This window comes from Petromyzon marinus, chromosome 47 (genome assembly GCF_048934315.1).
Source record: "Petromyzon marinus isolate PM22_M1 ecotype Great Lakes invasive population chromosome 47, UKy_Petmar_22M1.pri1.0, whole genome shotgun sequence".
NCBI lineage: Eukaryota > Metazoa > Chordata > Hyperoartia > Petromyzontiformes > Petromyzontidae > Petromyzon > Petromyzon marinus.
The window spans coordinates 5067637-5080288 of NC_133713.1; the positions used below are offsets into that span (position 1 = coordinate 5067637).

Sequence of the window (12652 nt, forward strand, 5' to 3'; positions counted from 1 at the left end):
GTTACAAAATTATTCATATTTTTTTTGGAGGGGGGGGGGGCATTTAAATCTTAGGGCAAGGGTAGTATAGTCAGGGTAGTTTACCTAACTTAATTTTTAAATGGAATACCGTTGGTAAAATATTAATGTCAGAAACAACAAGTTTAATAAACGTCACCACCATCGTTGTCCGGACCAAGCTGCGTTTGCATCACAGCCCCGTGGGACCCACGTGGAGGAGCGTCGCGGACCACTCACTGGCGGTGGTGGTGCGGTGCCCACACTCTGAGATCCGCTGCTCGAGACCCATTACCATTGCCAGCCCGCACGCGTTCTCTCATCCTGCTGGAGACGAATTGTCAACTTAAGTCTCCTGAAGCTCGAAGATACTGCCGGGATATATTGGGCCTGCCACCGTTTACACTGTAGGCCCAACCAAGACAACACTCGCTCGATACTATTACCGAAACTGCGCAGAATACTGGGGCCGTCCATAAATGACGTCACGCGATTTTGGACGATTTTTGACCCCCCCCCTCGTCACACGGCGTCACAAGAAGTCAGACCCCCCCCCCCTCAAATATGACGTCACAAAGCTCTGACCCCCCCCCCCCACCCCCCAAAACCATATTTCCATTTTGAAAATTAAACATGCTTCAAATCGCTTTAAACTATTGTCATTGTAGTGCGTATTTAATATGGCGCTGCACTCTGATGTTGTAGGAGAAAACATTTATTAAAAAGTCTATTTAATTAAGTAGAACGTGTTGTCTATATTTATTTAAAGTTGCGAAATAAATTCAATAAGCATAAGGTTCAACGCAGCAGAACTTGTACCAAATCTCGGAACGAATCAATTCCTGCCGCCGCCTGCACACAAGCTGCCAAGTTCTGGACTCTCCCGGGTCAAACCCGAATGTGGAGTAGTCCCAGCTGTTCGGGTCAAGCCCGGGACAGGTGGCAACCCCTTTTACAAAGTGTTGCTGCAAGTGGTCACCACCCCCCACCACCACCACCACCCCCCACCACCACCCTCCCACCTTGAAGGGGCTGGCTCGCATGGGGCATTTTCCACGTCGTCAATGTGAAATATAAACGAGCAGAATATCTGGTCTTTGACCTTTGCGCGCTCTGGGCAAATTAGCGTCGTTTTGCTCTGGCCAGCTCGCGGCCAGAACAAACTCAACCCAGCGAAGGCGAAGGAGCACGCAGGAACACACAAGAGACAAAGATTCGCCCCATGTAGCCTTGCGAACGTTTGCGGCAAGTGCTGTTGACGAGCACCTATGAAGGCCGGCACGGTACACGCGTGGGTGGGTGTCCAACACCACGCCCAAGCTGCCTTTTGCCTCCCCAATGGTAAACGTTTACACATTCCACCTGACACTCAAAGGACGAGTCGTTCTCGGAGAGCACCTGGACCGGTTCAGATAATCGTCACTGGCGTTGGCCGTGAGCGGGAATCGAACGTGGGCCGCCGGGCTCATAGGCGCAGCGCGCTAACCGCTGCACCGCCGCTCCCCACCAACAACACCGACAATAGTCGCCATTCATCACTAAGTGGTGGTGACATCAACACAGTGCTTGTGCCAGGCCAGATGAACTTTGATGAGGTGTGGAAGGGTCGCAGCTGGTGGGGGATCACAGGACAGGCCCCGGTGTTATAGACTGACTGAGATGACCGACAGACGCGCCACCACATTTGTACGTACAGTACAGCATGTGTGTGTGTGTGCGCGCAAATATATATGGGGAGTGGCAGTGTAGCGGTTAGTGCACTGCTACAAGCCCGGAGAATTGAGTTCGATTCCCGCTCACGACCACTAAGAGTGGCGAATAAATAAACCGGACCAGGGCCTCCTCTAGGTCGTTTTGGCATTAAAAGAGTCCCTGGAACAGTGTAAACATCAGCACTGGGGAGACAGTGGCAGTGTGGTGCTGGCCACCCACTCCCCTGTGTGCCCTGCCACCCTTCATAGGCGCTCACCAACAGCACTTGCCCCAACAGTCTGATGACCGTTACATAGGGGATCGTTGTCTTTTTGTCTCATCGTGTGTATTTGTATGTATGTATATATGAAACCACATATACATACAAAGACAAAGATCCCACCCCCCACCCCGCGCATAGCCTCGACAGACTTTTGGGGCAAGTGCTGTCAGGCGCCATCTATGAATGTCGTCACAGCACCCGAGGGAGAGGGTGGCCAACACCACCCCGGCCGCCTTTGTCTTTACACACCACACCAGGGACTCATTTGAGGCCGAGTCGACCCTCGGGGAAGTCCAATGATTTGGTTCAGATCATCGTCACCGATGTTCGCTGCGAGCGGGAACCAAATTGGTTCGCCGGGTTTGTGGCGCAGACCCGCTAACCGCTACACGACCGCTTTAACACGTAGGGCTTTCGTGACCAATATTATAGACACAAGGGGTTTTTGGATTCGAAAGTGTAAAATATAAATGTGTCGGTAAGCCCACCGGCAAGGTTTGTCACGTAAACAATCATCAGGCTGTCCGTAAAGATGATGCTAGTTGTAATTACCTGCGAAACTTCATACTCGAATTGTAAATGTTGTGCGTTTACTCTCCGGCACACCTCTGTGCTGTACTAGAAACGAATTGTCCACGTTCTGTTTTACGTGACAAACTTCACTAATCGGCTGTGTCGGGTGGTGCTGGGTTTAACGACGCATTTACATTCACGCGATCTAACCCAGGAACCTCTATCACATGCACACTACCGCTCACCACTAACAGACACACACAAACACTCTACGAAGACACACAAAACTAGTCTACATGCACAGATACACTTACTGCCGTTGGCACGCGGTGAAGGTGGAAGCGGGTTAGGGGTGGAGAGACTCTGTATGTGTGTGTGTGTAGGGGGGTAACAGCCGCTGGGAGATCAGCAGGGAGTGGTCCAGGAACTCTTCCTGCTCCTCCTTGTGCCTCATTTGTCGAGATGCGACGACGATACCGAGATCGGAGTGGACAGCCTTGCTACGACAGTAAGAAGGCGATCTGTGTCAACAAGACTGGAGCATCAGGGTGCATGGAGTGAGACAGCCAAGAAGGTTGTAACCTCGAAGGTTTATAGCCTTGGGGTATTAAATCATAGCGGGATGCCCTGGAAATGGGCTTGGGTGACATGAGCCGAGGAGTATACGGTGAAGTTTATCAGGAGACCGGAGATTAGGTTATCGGGAGACCAGGGAGGGATGCACGGCCAGATTACAGAGAGTTAAGAGCCGCTGGGATGAAGTGGAAGACCACGGGGGAGGATGTAAAGTGTTTCAGGCTGCAACCTTTGAACACGACTCGAAGTGAATCCAATGTCCCAGCAATTCGTTGGTGGCAATGCTAGATTGCTACACACCGACACAGGATAAGTGGGCGCACACGCGTTCAGTCAGTCGTCAGACCGCGTGTGGTGACGTCAAGCGTGTTGCGATCCCACCTCTTCCAGGACGTTTGGGCAGCGTGGAACAGAAGGCCAAATGCCCTCTGGAGAGGCAAAATCTAAAGCTTCTCCTAGTGGGAGGACCTTACACCAGCAGTGGCATGAGCAGGAAATTTCAGGGCTGCGCCTCTACACACGCAAGTAAATACACAAATACGCACACGTGCCATACATGGGCACATGCATACATAAAACTACACAGTGTACACAACATACAACATAAATGTGCTTCATGCCTTATAATGCTTACACAAAGACACAGGCCCCCACCCCCCACCCCCCATATATCCTTTAAACAACTGTTGGGGAAAGTGCTGTTAGCGAGTAGCACCTATGAAGACCAGCACAGCACATAAGGGAGTGGGTGGCAAACACCACGCCCGGCCGCCTTTGCCTCCCCAGCGCTGACGTTCACACGCCGCTACGCCAGGCACTCATTTAAGGTTGAGTCGACCGAGAGGAGGCCCAGGACCGGTTAAAATAATCGACACCAGCGTTGGTGACCGTGAGCGGGAATCGAACTCGGGTGGCCGGGGTTCGTAGTGCAGCGCTGACCGCTCCACTACTGCACGCACAAACGAGCGGGTATATAAATAATGCTCCAAAGCAGCCGTCTTGCTCCAGTCCAGGCATAATATACCGAACTGTCCAGGATTATGAAACCCGCATTGTCCCTGCTGTGTTTTCAAACAAAAGTTTGGGGTGCGTCTTACGACCACGCGTGCGTCGAGGAGGCTCGTCAAGGACGCTACTGGGCAGTTGGAGGCAGTCGCCCTCCAGAGGAGCGATGCTCACAACAACGAGCGGAGCGCCGGGCGGATAAAATCCAGGACGTTGGCACAGTAGGGGGGTTACAGCTGGTGCATCTGCGAGCTGGTGCATCTGCTAGTCGTCTCAGTCAGCCAACCATGGCACCTGGGTCTGTCCCGTGACATCCTGTCAGCGAGACTTCGACACTTCACGTGGCAGCCTCCAAGTGCACCTGGCCTGGCACAGGCACCGTGATGACGTCACAGTCACTTAGTGGCGAATGGCGGCTATTGGTATTGGATCATATTTGTACAACTTCATTGACACCAGGCACGAGTTTAGGGCGCTTCTTACTTTCTGGGGAATCTTATGATCGAGACAAAATGTGGACTTGTATAGCGCTCATCTTCTTTGGTTCTTTCGGTAAAGTCACGTAGAATGGGAATAAAATAATAAATTGATATTTTATTTTATCAATTTATTATTTTATTCTCATTCTACGTGGTGACTTTACCGAAAGAACCAAAGAAGATGAATCCTTGCAGTCACGAAAGCTTTAAATCGAAATTTGTATAGCGCTCTTCATCCATGGATCACAGGGCACCGTCACACAATATGGGTAAATAAATATAAAACACAACAAGTATAAAAACACATCGATAAAAAAAACCACTAATAATAATAACAAAAGGAGGGCAAGGGCCTGACAATTAACTTTGGTGAAAGCCTTCTGAAATGTGAATGTCTTAGGTGGCCCATGGCCGCTGTGTGCTCGCCGCTTTCTGCAGAGGTTCGTGTTGGTTTGAATGCGGCAGGCGCTCTCCCCTGGTTGGTCATAACCACACAAAACGCAGACGCACTCGGCGCGTACTGCCCCACAGTGCACGTTAAAGATCACCGGGCGTGCCTCGGCCCATTGTCCCGCCGGGCGTCGCGGTCCAAATTTGCCACGTTTTACAAGAGTACACCGCCAGTGACTCAATTGGGTAGACCCACAAAGCAAAATCGTTGGCGACTGCCAGATTAAAATCCGTGCGTGAACGTCGCGGATTCATTCGCAGTAGCCCTGCACCATCAGATTGGCACAAATACCAAATGGACGCAGTGCCGGATTAAGCGAGTGCGGGGCCTGTAGTATATGTTGTTATAAAGGGGCCCTAGATAAAAAAAAACCCTAAATGTTAAAACACACGCATTTTTTTACTTGCATAGTAAAGTAATTGTATTTTTTTCATTTGCTATGCAGCCAGATAATACGACAAATCGCTAACCTGAAACACCCAGTCGTTCGTAAAAGTTGAAGGCGGTATAGTACTATAGTAATAGTGCAAGTGCAGAATCACTGAACCGGAATTGATAGCTTGAAATGATTTAGGGCGGGGCCCTTAAAAGTGCGAGGCCCGTAGCTACTACATATGTAGTAGTAGCTACACATGTAGTAGTAGCTACTACTACATATGTAGTAGCTGCTACTACATATGTAGTAGCTACTACTACATATGTAGTAGCTACTACATGTGCAGCTACTTTTGCTACTAGGAAAATTCCGGCACTGAATGTACGGAACCATTATTGACTCGAAAGAGTCTAAAATTAATAAGTAAAAAAATGCATAATTTACCCGACCCTCTCTCAACTGGTGTCAATCATACTCTTTGGTTCTATTCGGTAAAGTCACGTAGGTAAAACATAAAACAACAAAAATCACCACGTTTCGGCCACAACACAAGCGGCCTTCATCAGGTGAAGGGACCAGACTGTCTCGAGGACAGCGCTGGAGTCAAACACAGCCAAGCTTGGCTGTGAAGGCCGCTTGTGTTGTGGCCGAAACGTCGTGATTTTTGTTGTTTTATTTATTGCCGACGTGACTTTACCGAATAGAACCAAAGAGTATGGATCCTTGCAGTCACGAAAGCTTCAAATCTAGAATTGGTGTCAATCACCCACGAGCCCCAGGCATTCAGCTGGGCTGCCAGTCACCACCAACTCGGCCTGGCACAAACTCAATGTGTTCACAAGTACTGCGCGCTGGCGGAGGTCATTCTAAATGTGACTCGGTAAAAGTGCACACCCCCCCCACCCCCCCCCCCCCTTGATAGGAATCATTTCCATTCAAGATAACACTTCGTTTCCCGCCCATGAGCAACGGTGGTTATAATTGTTGTACAGTGTGTGCAAGGATTACGGGGCCGTCCATAAATGACGTCACACGATGTTGGACGATTTTTGACCCCCCCCCCTCGTCACACGGCGTCACAAAAGTCAGACCCCACCCCCCCCCTCAAATATGACGTCACAAAGCTCTGCCCCCCCGAAATAAAACATGCTTCTAATCGCTTTAAACTATTGTCATTGTAGTTGCGTATTTAATGTGGCGCTGCACTCTGATGTTGTAGGAGAAAACATTTATGAAAAAGTCTATTTAATTAAGTAGAACGTGAGAATTCTATTGTTTTATATTTGTATTACTTTATTGTTTCCCTTCTACGTGACTTTAGCGACGAAAGAACCAAGAATATGAATCCCTGCAGTAACGAAAGCTTTAAATCTAAATTTAAGTAGAGCGTGTTGTCTATATTTATTTAAAGTTGCGCATTTTGATGTGACGTCACATTTCTCAAACCCCTCCCCCTCCTCGTCACACATCGTCACAAATGGCTGACCCCCCCCCCCCCCCCCAGGTGCGTGACGTCATTTATGGACGGCCCCCACGAGGCATATGGTGTACTTTTACTTCGAACCGGCACGCACTACCTGCTCCGATATCGTTAATAATACCGTGTGTGGCCTTAAAAGGAAACACTATATATAATAGGCGACGTTTTTTTGTTCAGGCAATGGACCTTCTTCATAGATGCATGAGGGGCGATTGCCCGAAACGTCGCCGGCTATAGTTCTTCCTTTAGAAACGTATAGGCGAAATTGTATCGAGTGTAACGCCTTATAATTGCCCACAAGGTCACACGGTGTTGTTACTGACGAATAAACTACCAACGTAGCAGCAGCAGCAGCACCACCAAAACATGCATTCAGCCGTAACACAAAACACAAGCCACAGCGGACGAAAAGTAGGCCAAACACCCTGTATTGGGTCGATTATTACCAAAGTTATTGATGGTCTCACGAAACCAGTTTTTTTTTTGCCCTCCCGAACTTACTATCGTCCGACTCTATGCTAACAAAGACTTTCAAGTTTGGGCACGCTTTTCGCCCCTGATGATTGGTAAACACTTCCCACGTGAAGCAGGTGTGCGCACACATTCCAATTAAGACAAAGGTCCCCCAGACGGCCTTGAACAGACTGTCGGGGCAAGTGCCGTTAGCGAGCACCTATGAAGACCGGCACGGAACACGAAGTGGGTGGATGGCCAGCACCACGCCCGACCGCCTCTGTCTCCCGATGCTGATGTTTACACACCGCACCAGGTACTCATTTTATAGGCCGAGTGGACAATGGAGAGGCCTAGGACCGGTTCGGATAATTATTCACCGATGTTGCCCGTGAGCGGGAATCGAACTCGGGTCACCGGGTTCGTGGAGACCCGCCACTGCTCCCCCACGTTGTGAGAAACGCACACACACACGCACGATCTGTAATCGTGATCTGAACGGGCAAACGTGGAAATGTGGGGTCGCGACGGGCTGGCACACTTTGAGACATCCTGCCCCATATGATTCCGTCCCCATTGTGAAGACCTTCACGCGGAAACATTTGCTGCGGGGTTTTTAGGATAACCACCGCGGTGCGCTTTCAGACGCGTTTCTGCCGCCGTCTGGGACGCCCTTCCTTCCGATATCAGGAAGCCGTTGGAGCTATGCACTGTTAAATCATCATCTAGATTGACAAACTCATTTCTTTAGAACTGATTTTTGTGTTTAGTTTGTTGTCCTTCCCCCACACCTCCGATGAGGATGGTTGGCTACGTACGGTGCGAAAAAGGTTCAACATGCACGCAAAGCAGACGAGACCTTGTACTACCCTCCCAAGTGACCCTCTCACCATCCTACGATGTGACAATCCACCCAGCACCTGCGCATGGAACTGGTTTCATCGCTCCATCTCCCATGAGTGGACGTATTCTCAAGATTTGTTCCATTCCTTAGATGGATACTCGCCACGGTGGCTAGGAGATGTTAACTACCTCGCCCGGTATACAGGGGGTCGTGGGTTCGTTCCCGACCCTGACGCCTGCTGCTGTATATTTGGAGTTTGTGTGTCTCTCCCCGCGGTTGCGTGTGCTCCAGTTTGTCCCTCCAAATTTTGAATCATCATCATCATCATGCGTTCAGACTAATTGGCAGCCATACATTTTCCACGTGATAAGCCACTTCATTGAGCTATTATGTGTGGCCAGATCGCTCAGTGGGCCTCTCCTGGTAAAGTATTTTTTGTTTAGTTTTCGCTTCGTTTCATCATTATTTTTAGCACAAAATGCATTAAAAATATATATATCCAGTGCGCGGTCACTGTGGTCAACCAGAATGGAATACGGAACATGTAACGGACTCAAACGTACGTTAACAGCGATGCACAACTTCGCTGCTGCTGCTGCCGCTGATGCTGCTGACGAAATCGTCTGGCTCAGCAACCTCGGTGTGGGATTCCAGTTGTTGCTCAACATCAACGTCGGCCACACGAAGACGACTGCCTGCCACGAAGTAGACTGGCCAAAGAGCTGTACACACACAGGCAACGTGTTGTGACGCTAAACAACGAGCCATCATCATCATCCTAAGTGGCTACGGGTCGGCCTTCACGACTGCCTGTCCACTCTGCAGTGACGCGTTGGCGAGTCGCGCGTGGATGGGAGCCAAGCAAAGCATGCTCGACTGTCCACAGGCTCAGTGCAGTCTCCTGGGTGACGGAGAGAGAGCGAGAGAGAGTCCTTTCCCTGAGGGTTGGACTCCTGCATCTGGTTCGGAGGCCTGGCTGAGTACGAGCGGTAGGCCTGGGTTATGTACGTACGTTGGAACTTCTTCCGCGCCGTACGCAGCCAACCCTGCTAATCCGGAGGTGTGGTCAAATGAAAACTCAACACAAAATGCAGTTCAAAAGTAATGAGTTTTCAATTTAGATTTAAAAGGGCATAGCAGCAGCGGCTTCCCAATATCGGAAGAAGGTTCCAGACGGCCACAGAAGCGCGTCCGAGAGAGCGCGACGCCGACTTTGGTTCGATGGCCAGCCAAAGGCCGCCGCTGCCGCGAGGATGCGCGCAGTTGGCGTGGCGATGGTTTATTGTCCTTGACGAGATCAGCGAGGTCGCGCGGTTCACTTGTTTGAGGCGAGCGCTTTGTGCGTAATGAGCGCGACCCTATTAACGAAGTGTTCGTTCGGCAACTGGAAGGCAATGCAGCTCGGGGCGCACTGGACGGGCACGGTCGGGATCTGCGTCAGGCTGGGAGTGCGTGCCGGTTCGAGTCCTCGGGGGAAGGTTAAGAGAGTCCTGGGAGAGGGCGAGTTCCCGAGCCGTCGAACCTTCGATGAGCGACAACCATTCGTGGCCAGGTCGCTAAAGTAAAGGAAGCTAGAAGCTCAGTGGGACTTTACCTGGTAAGATACAATAAAACAATATATAGTTAAGTTTAATTTGAATATGTTGTAAGTGCTTTGTTTACATATCCTGAACTTTGCACTCCCATCGTGTTTTTTGTTTGTGTAGCTTGTGTGTTGTCACGTTCTGACCCGTACCTACTGGACATCTGTGAAATAGAGCTTAACAGCTCATCGGCATTCACCCTCCAGTCCAACTAAATAAACAGATGCTGTTCCAAGTGGAAGAGAGAGCGGGAGGGAGAGAAGGAGCGGTCCCACCACACATCGCGTCGTCCCCACTACCCCCCCCCCGAGTGTCGCGCCAGGGGAACCCCCTGGGACCAGTCCCCCCCCCCCACGTTCCCTGGCCCCCCACTAGGACCAGTCCCCCCCACGCTCCCTGGCCCCCCACTAGGACCAGTCTCCCCCACGCTCCCTCGCCCCCCACTAGGACCAGTCCCCCCCACGCTCCCTGGCCCCCCACTAGGACCAGTCTCCCCCACGCTCCTCGCCCCCCACTAGGACCAGTCTCCCCCCACGCTCCCTCGCCCCCCACTAGGACCACAGTCTCCCCCCACGCTCCCTCGCCCCCCACTAGGACCACAGTCTCCCCCCACGCTTCCTGGCCCCCACTGGGACCACAGTCTCCCCCACGCTCCCTCGCCCCCCACTGGGACCACAGTCTCCCCCCACGCTCCCTCGCCCCCCACTGGGACCACAGTCTCCCCCCACGCTCCCTCGCCCCCCACTGGGACCACAGTCTCCCCCCACGCTCCCTCGCCCCCCACTGGGACCCCAGTCTCCCCCACGCTCCCTCGCCCCCCACTAGGACCAGTCTCCCCCCACGCTCCCTCGCCCCCCACTAGGAACAGTCTCCCCCACGCTCCCTCGCCCCCCACTAGGACCAGTCTCCCTCCACGCTCCCTCGCCCCCTACTAGGACCAGTCTCCCCCCACGCTCCCTCGCCCCCCACTAGGACCAGTCTCCCCCCACGCTCCCTCGCCCCCCACTAGGAACAGTCTCCCCCACGCTCCCTCGCCCCCCACTAGGACCAGTCTCCCTCCACGCTCCCTCGCCCCCCACTAGGACCAGTCTCCCCCCACGCTCCCTCGCCCCCCACTAGGAACAGTCTCCCCCACGCTCCCTCGCCCCCCACTAGGACCAGTCTCTCCCCACGCTCCCTCGCCCCCCACTAGGACCACAGTCTCCCCCCCCCAACGCTCCCTCGCCCCCCACTAAGACCAGTCTCTCCCCACGCTCCCTCGCCCCCCACTAGGACCAGAGTCTCCCCCACGCTCCCTCGCCCCCCACTAGGACCAGTCTCTCCCCACGCTCCCTCGCCCCCCACTAGGACCACAGTCTCCCCCCCCCCCCACGCTCCCTCACCCCCCACTAGGACCAGTCTCTCCCCACGCTCCCTCGCCCCCCACTAGGACCAGAGTCTCCCCCACGCTCCCCCGCCCCCCACTAGGACCAGAGTCTCCCCCACGCTCCCTCGCCCCCCACTAGGACCACAGTCTCCCCCACGCTCCCTCGCCCCCCACTAGGACCACAGTCTCCCCCACGCTCCCTGGCCCCCCACTGGGACCACAGTCTCCCCCACGCTCCCTCGCCCCCCACTGGGACCAGAGTCTCCCCCCCACGCTCCCTGGCCCCCCACTCGTCTGGGGAACATTCAATCGAGCGCTTCCAGCCACAGGGAACAACGCCGAGCCAGCAGCCCGCCACCCCCCGGCCCCGGCTGGGCTCGAAGCGTCAACTTTGCTCGTCACCCGCACTCTCGGCCCCGAGCCATTTGGTGGCAATTCCACATTCCCATGGAAGAGGCCAAGTACCTCCATCGGGAAGGAGAAGTCAGGACTCCTGTTGCTGTCCGAGAGTGGCGCTCATTGTGTCGGCCCCCGGAACAGAATGTATTCGTCCCTTGCACTCGCTCGCTCGCTCGCACGCGGTGTTCACTTGCTGTGCGTGCCAATTGTTGTTCGTGCGGTGCGTTCACGCGCCCACAACGGCCATTCGCTACAAGACGCAGCGCACCGGGGACGCGACTCACCTCCATCGTGGGCGGAAACTCCCTCACTCCACAGCATCACCAGCAGCGCGCTCGCCACGCTCCTCACCGACACCACCACCACCATCAACCCCCCGCCGATTCTTCTCCGGCGGTGCAGCAGCAGTAGCTGCTGCTCCCTCTGTCTGCACGGTCAGGAGTCGGCTTCACCGGGGGCGGGGCCACAGCTACGAGGGCGGGGCTACAGGGCTGTTGAGAGGCGGGGCCACTGCTCTGGAGGGTGGGGTCACTGCTCTGAGGAGGGGGGGGCAATGTGCTAAAGGCGGGGCTACGGGCAGGGGGCTGGGCTAATTATCGGGGACAACAAAGCCGGAAGGCGGGGGGCTACATCGCTTGAGGCGGGGCTTCAGGGTCTGAGGCGGGGTTGATGGCGGGGCTGCCGAGGTGTGGGGCGGGGCTGCAGGGTTGGTGGGCGGTGCTACAGGCATAGGGGCGGAGCCACCGCGCTGGGGACGCTCCAAAGCCAAGGGCGGGGGCTACAGCACCATGGGGCGGGGCTCTGGGTGTTATGGGCGGGGACTACGAGGCTGGGGAGGGGGCGCTCCAAAAGCGGGGGCGCGACTACGATGCTCGGGGCGTGGCTACGAGGCTAGGGGGGCGGGGTAGAGGCGAGGGTGGCCGCTAGGAGGCGGCAGTGCACGCGGCAGCGGGATGCGAACAGGGCCCACGTGGTCAGCAGACAAAGCGATGTCGCCCGTGGGTGACGAGGGCGGTCGTGAGAGCGTCGCTGCGGTGATCGCGAGTGACGAGGGCGACCGTGAGCAGCCCTCTTCCTCATCGTCTCTTTCCACAAGAAACATTCACTTCGTTTCGACGCAACCCATCGGATGTGTAAACAGACACAATATATATC

At 54.0% G+C, this 12652-nt stretch overlaps 1 protein-coding gene across 3 annotated transcripts in view; it reads right to left on the bottom strand.

Moving 5' to 3' along the window:
• The window catches only part of LOC116952456 (lysophosphatidic acid receptor 6-like), a 51575-nt gene extending 39602 nt beyond the window's left edge, over window positions 1–11973 (bottom strand). For 2 of the 3 annotated variants that reach the window (XM_032971818.2, XM_032971819.2), the window contains exon 1: window positions 11782–11973. The gene's annotated coding sequence lies outside the window, so the exon portion shown is untranslated. Of the gene's footprint in view, window positions 1–8712; window positions 8872–11781 lie in introns of all 3 variants that reach the window. The other variant, XM_076074318.1, reaches the window with a different exon arrangement.
• Between the last annotated feature and the right edge of the window lie 679 nt (window positions 11974–12652).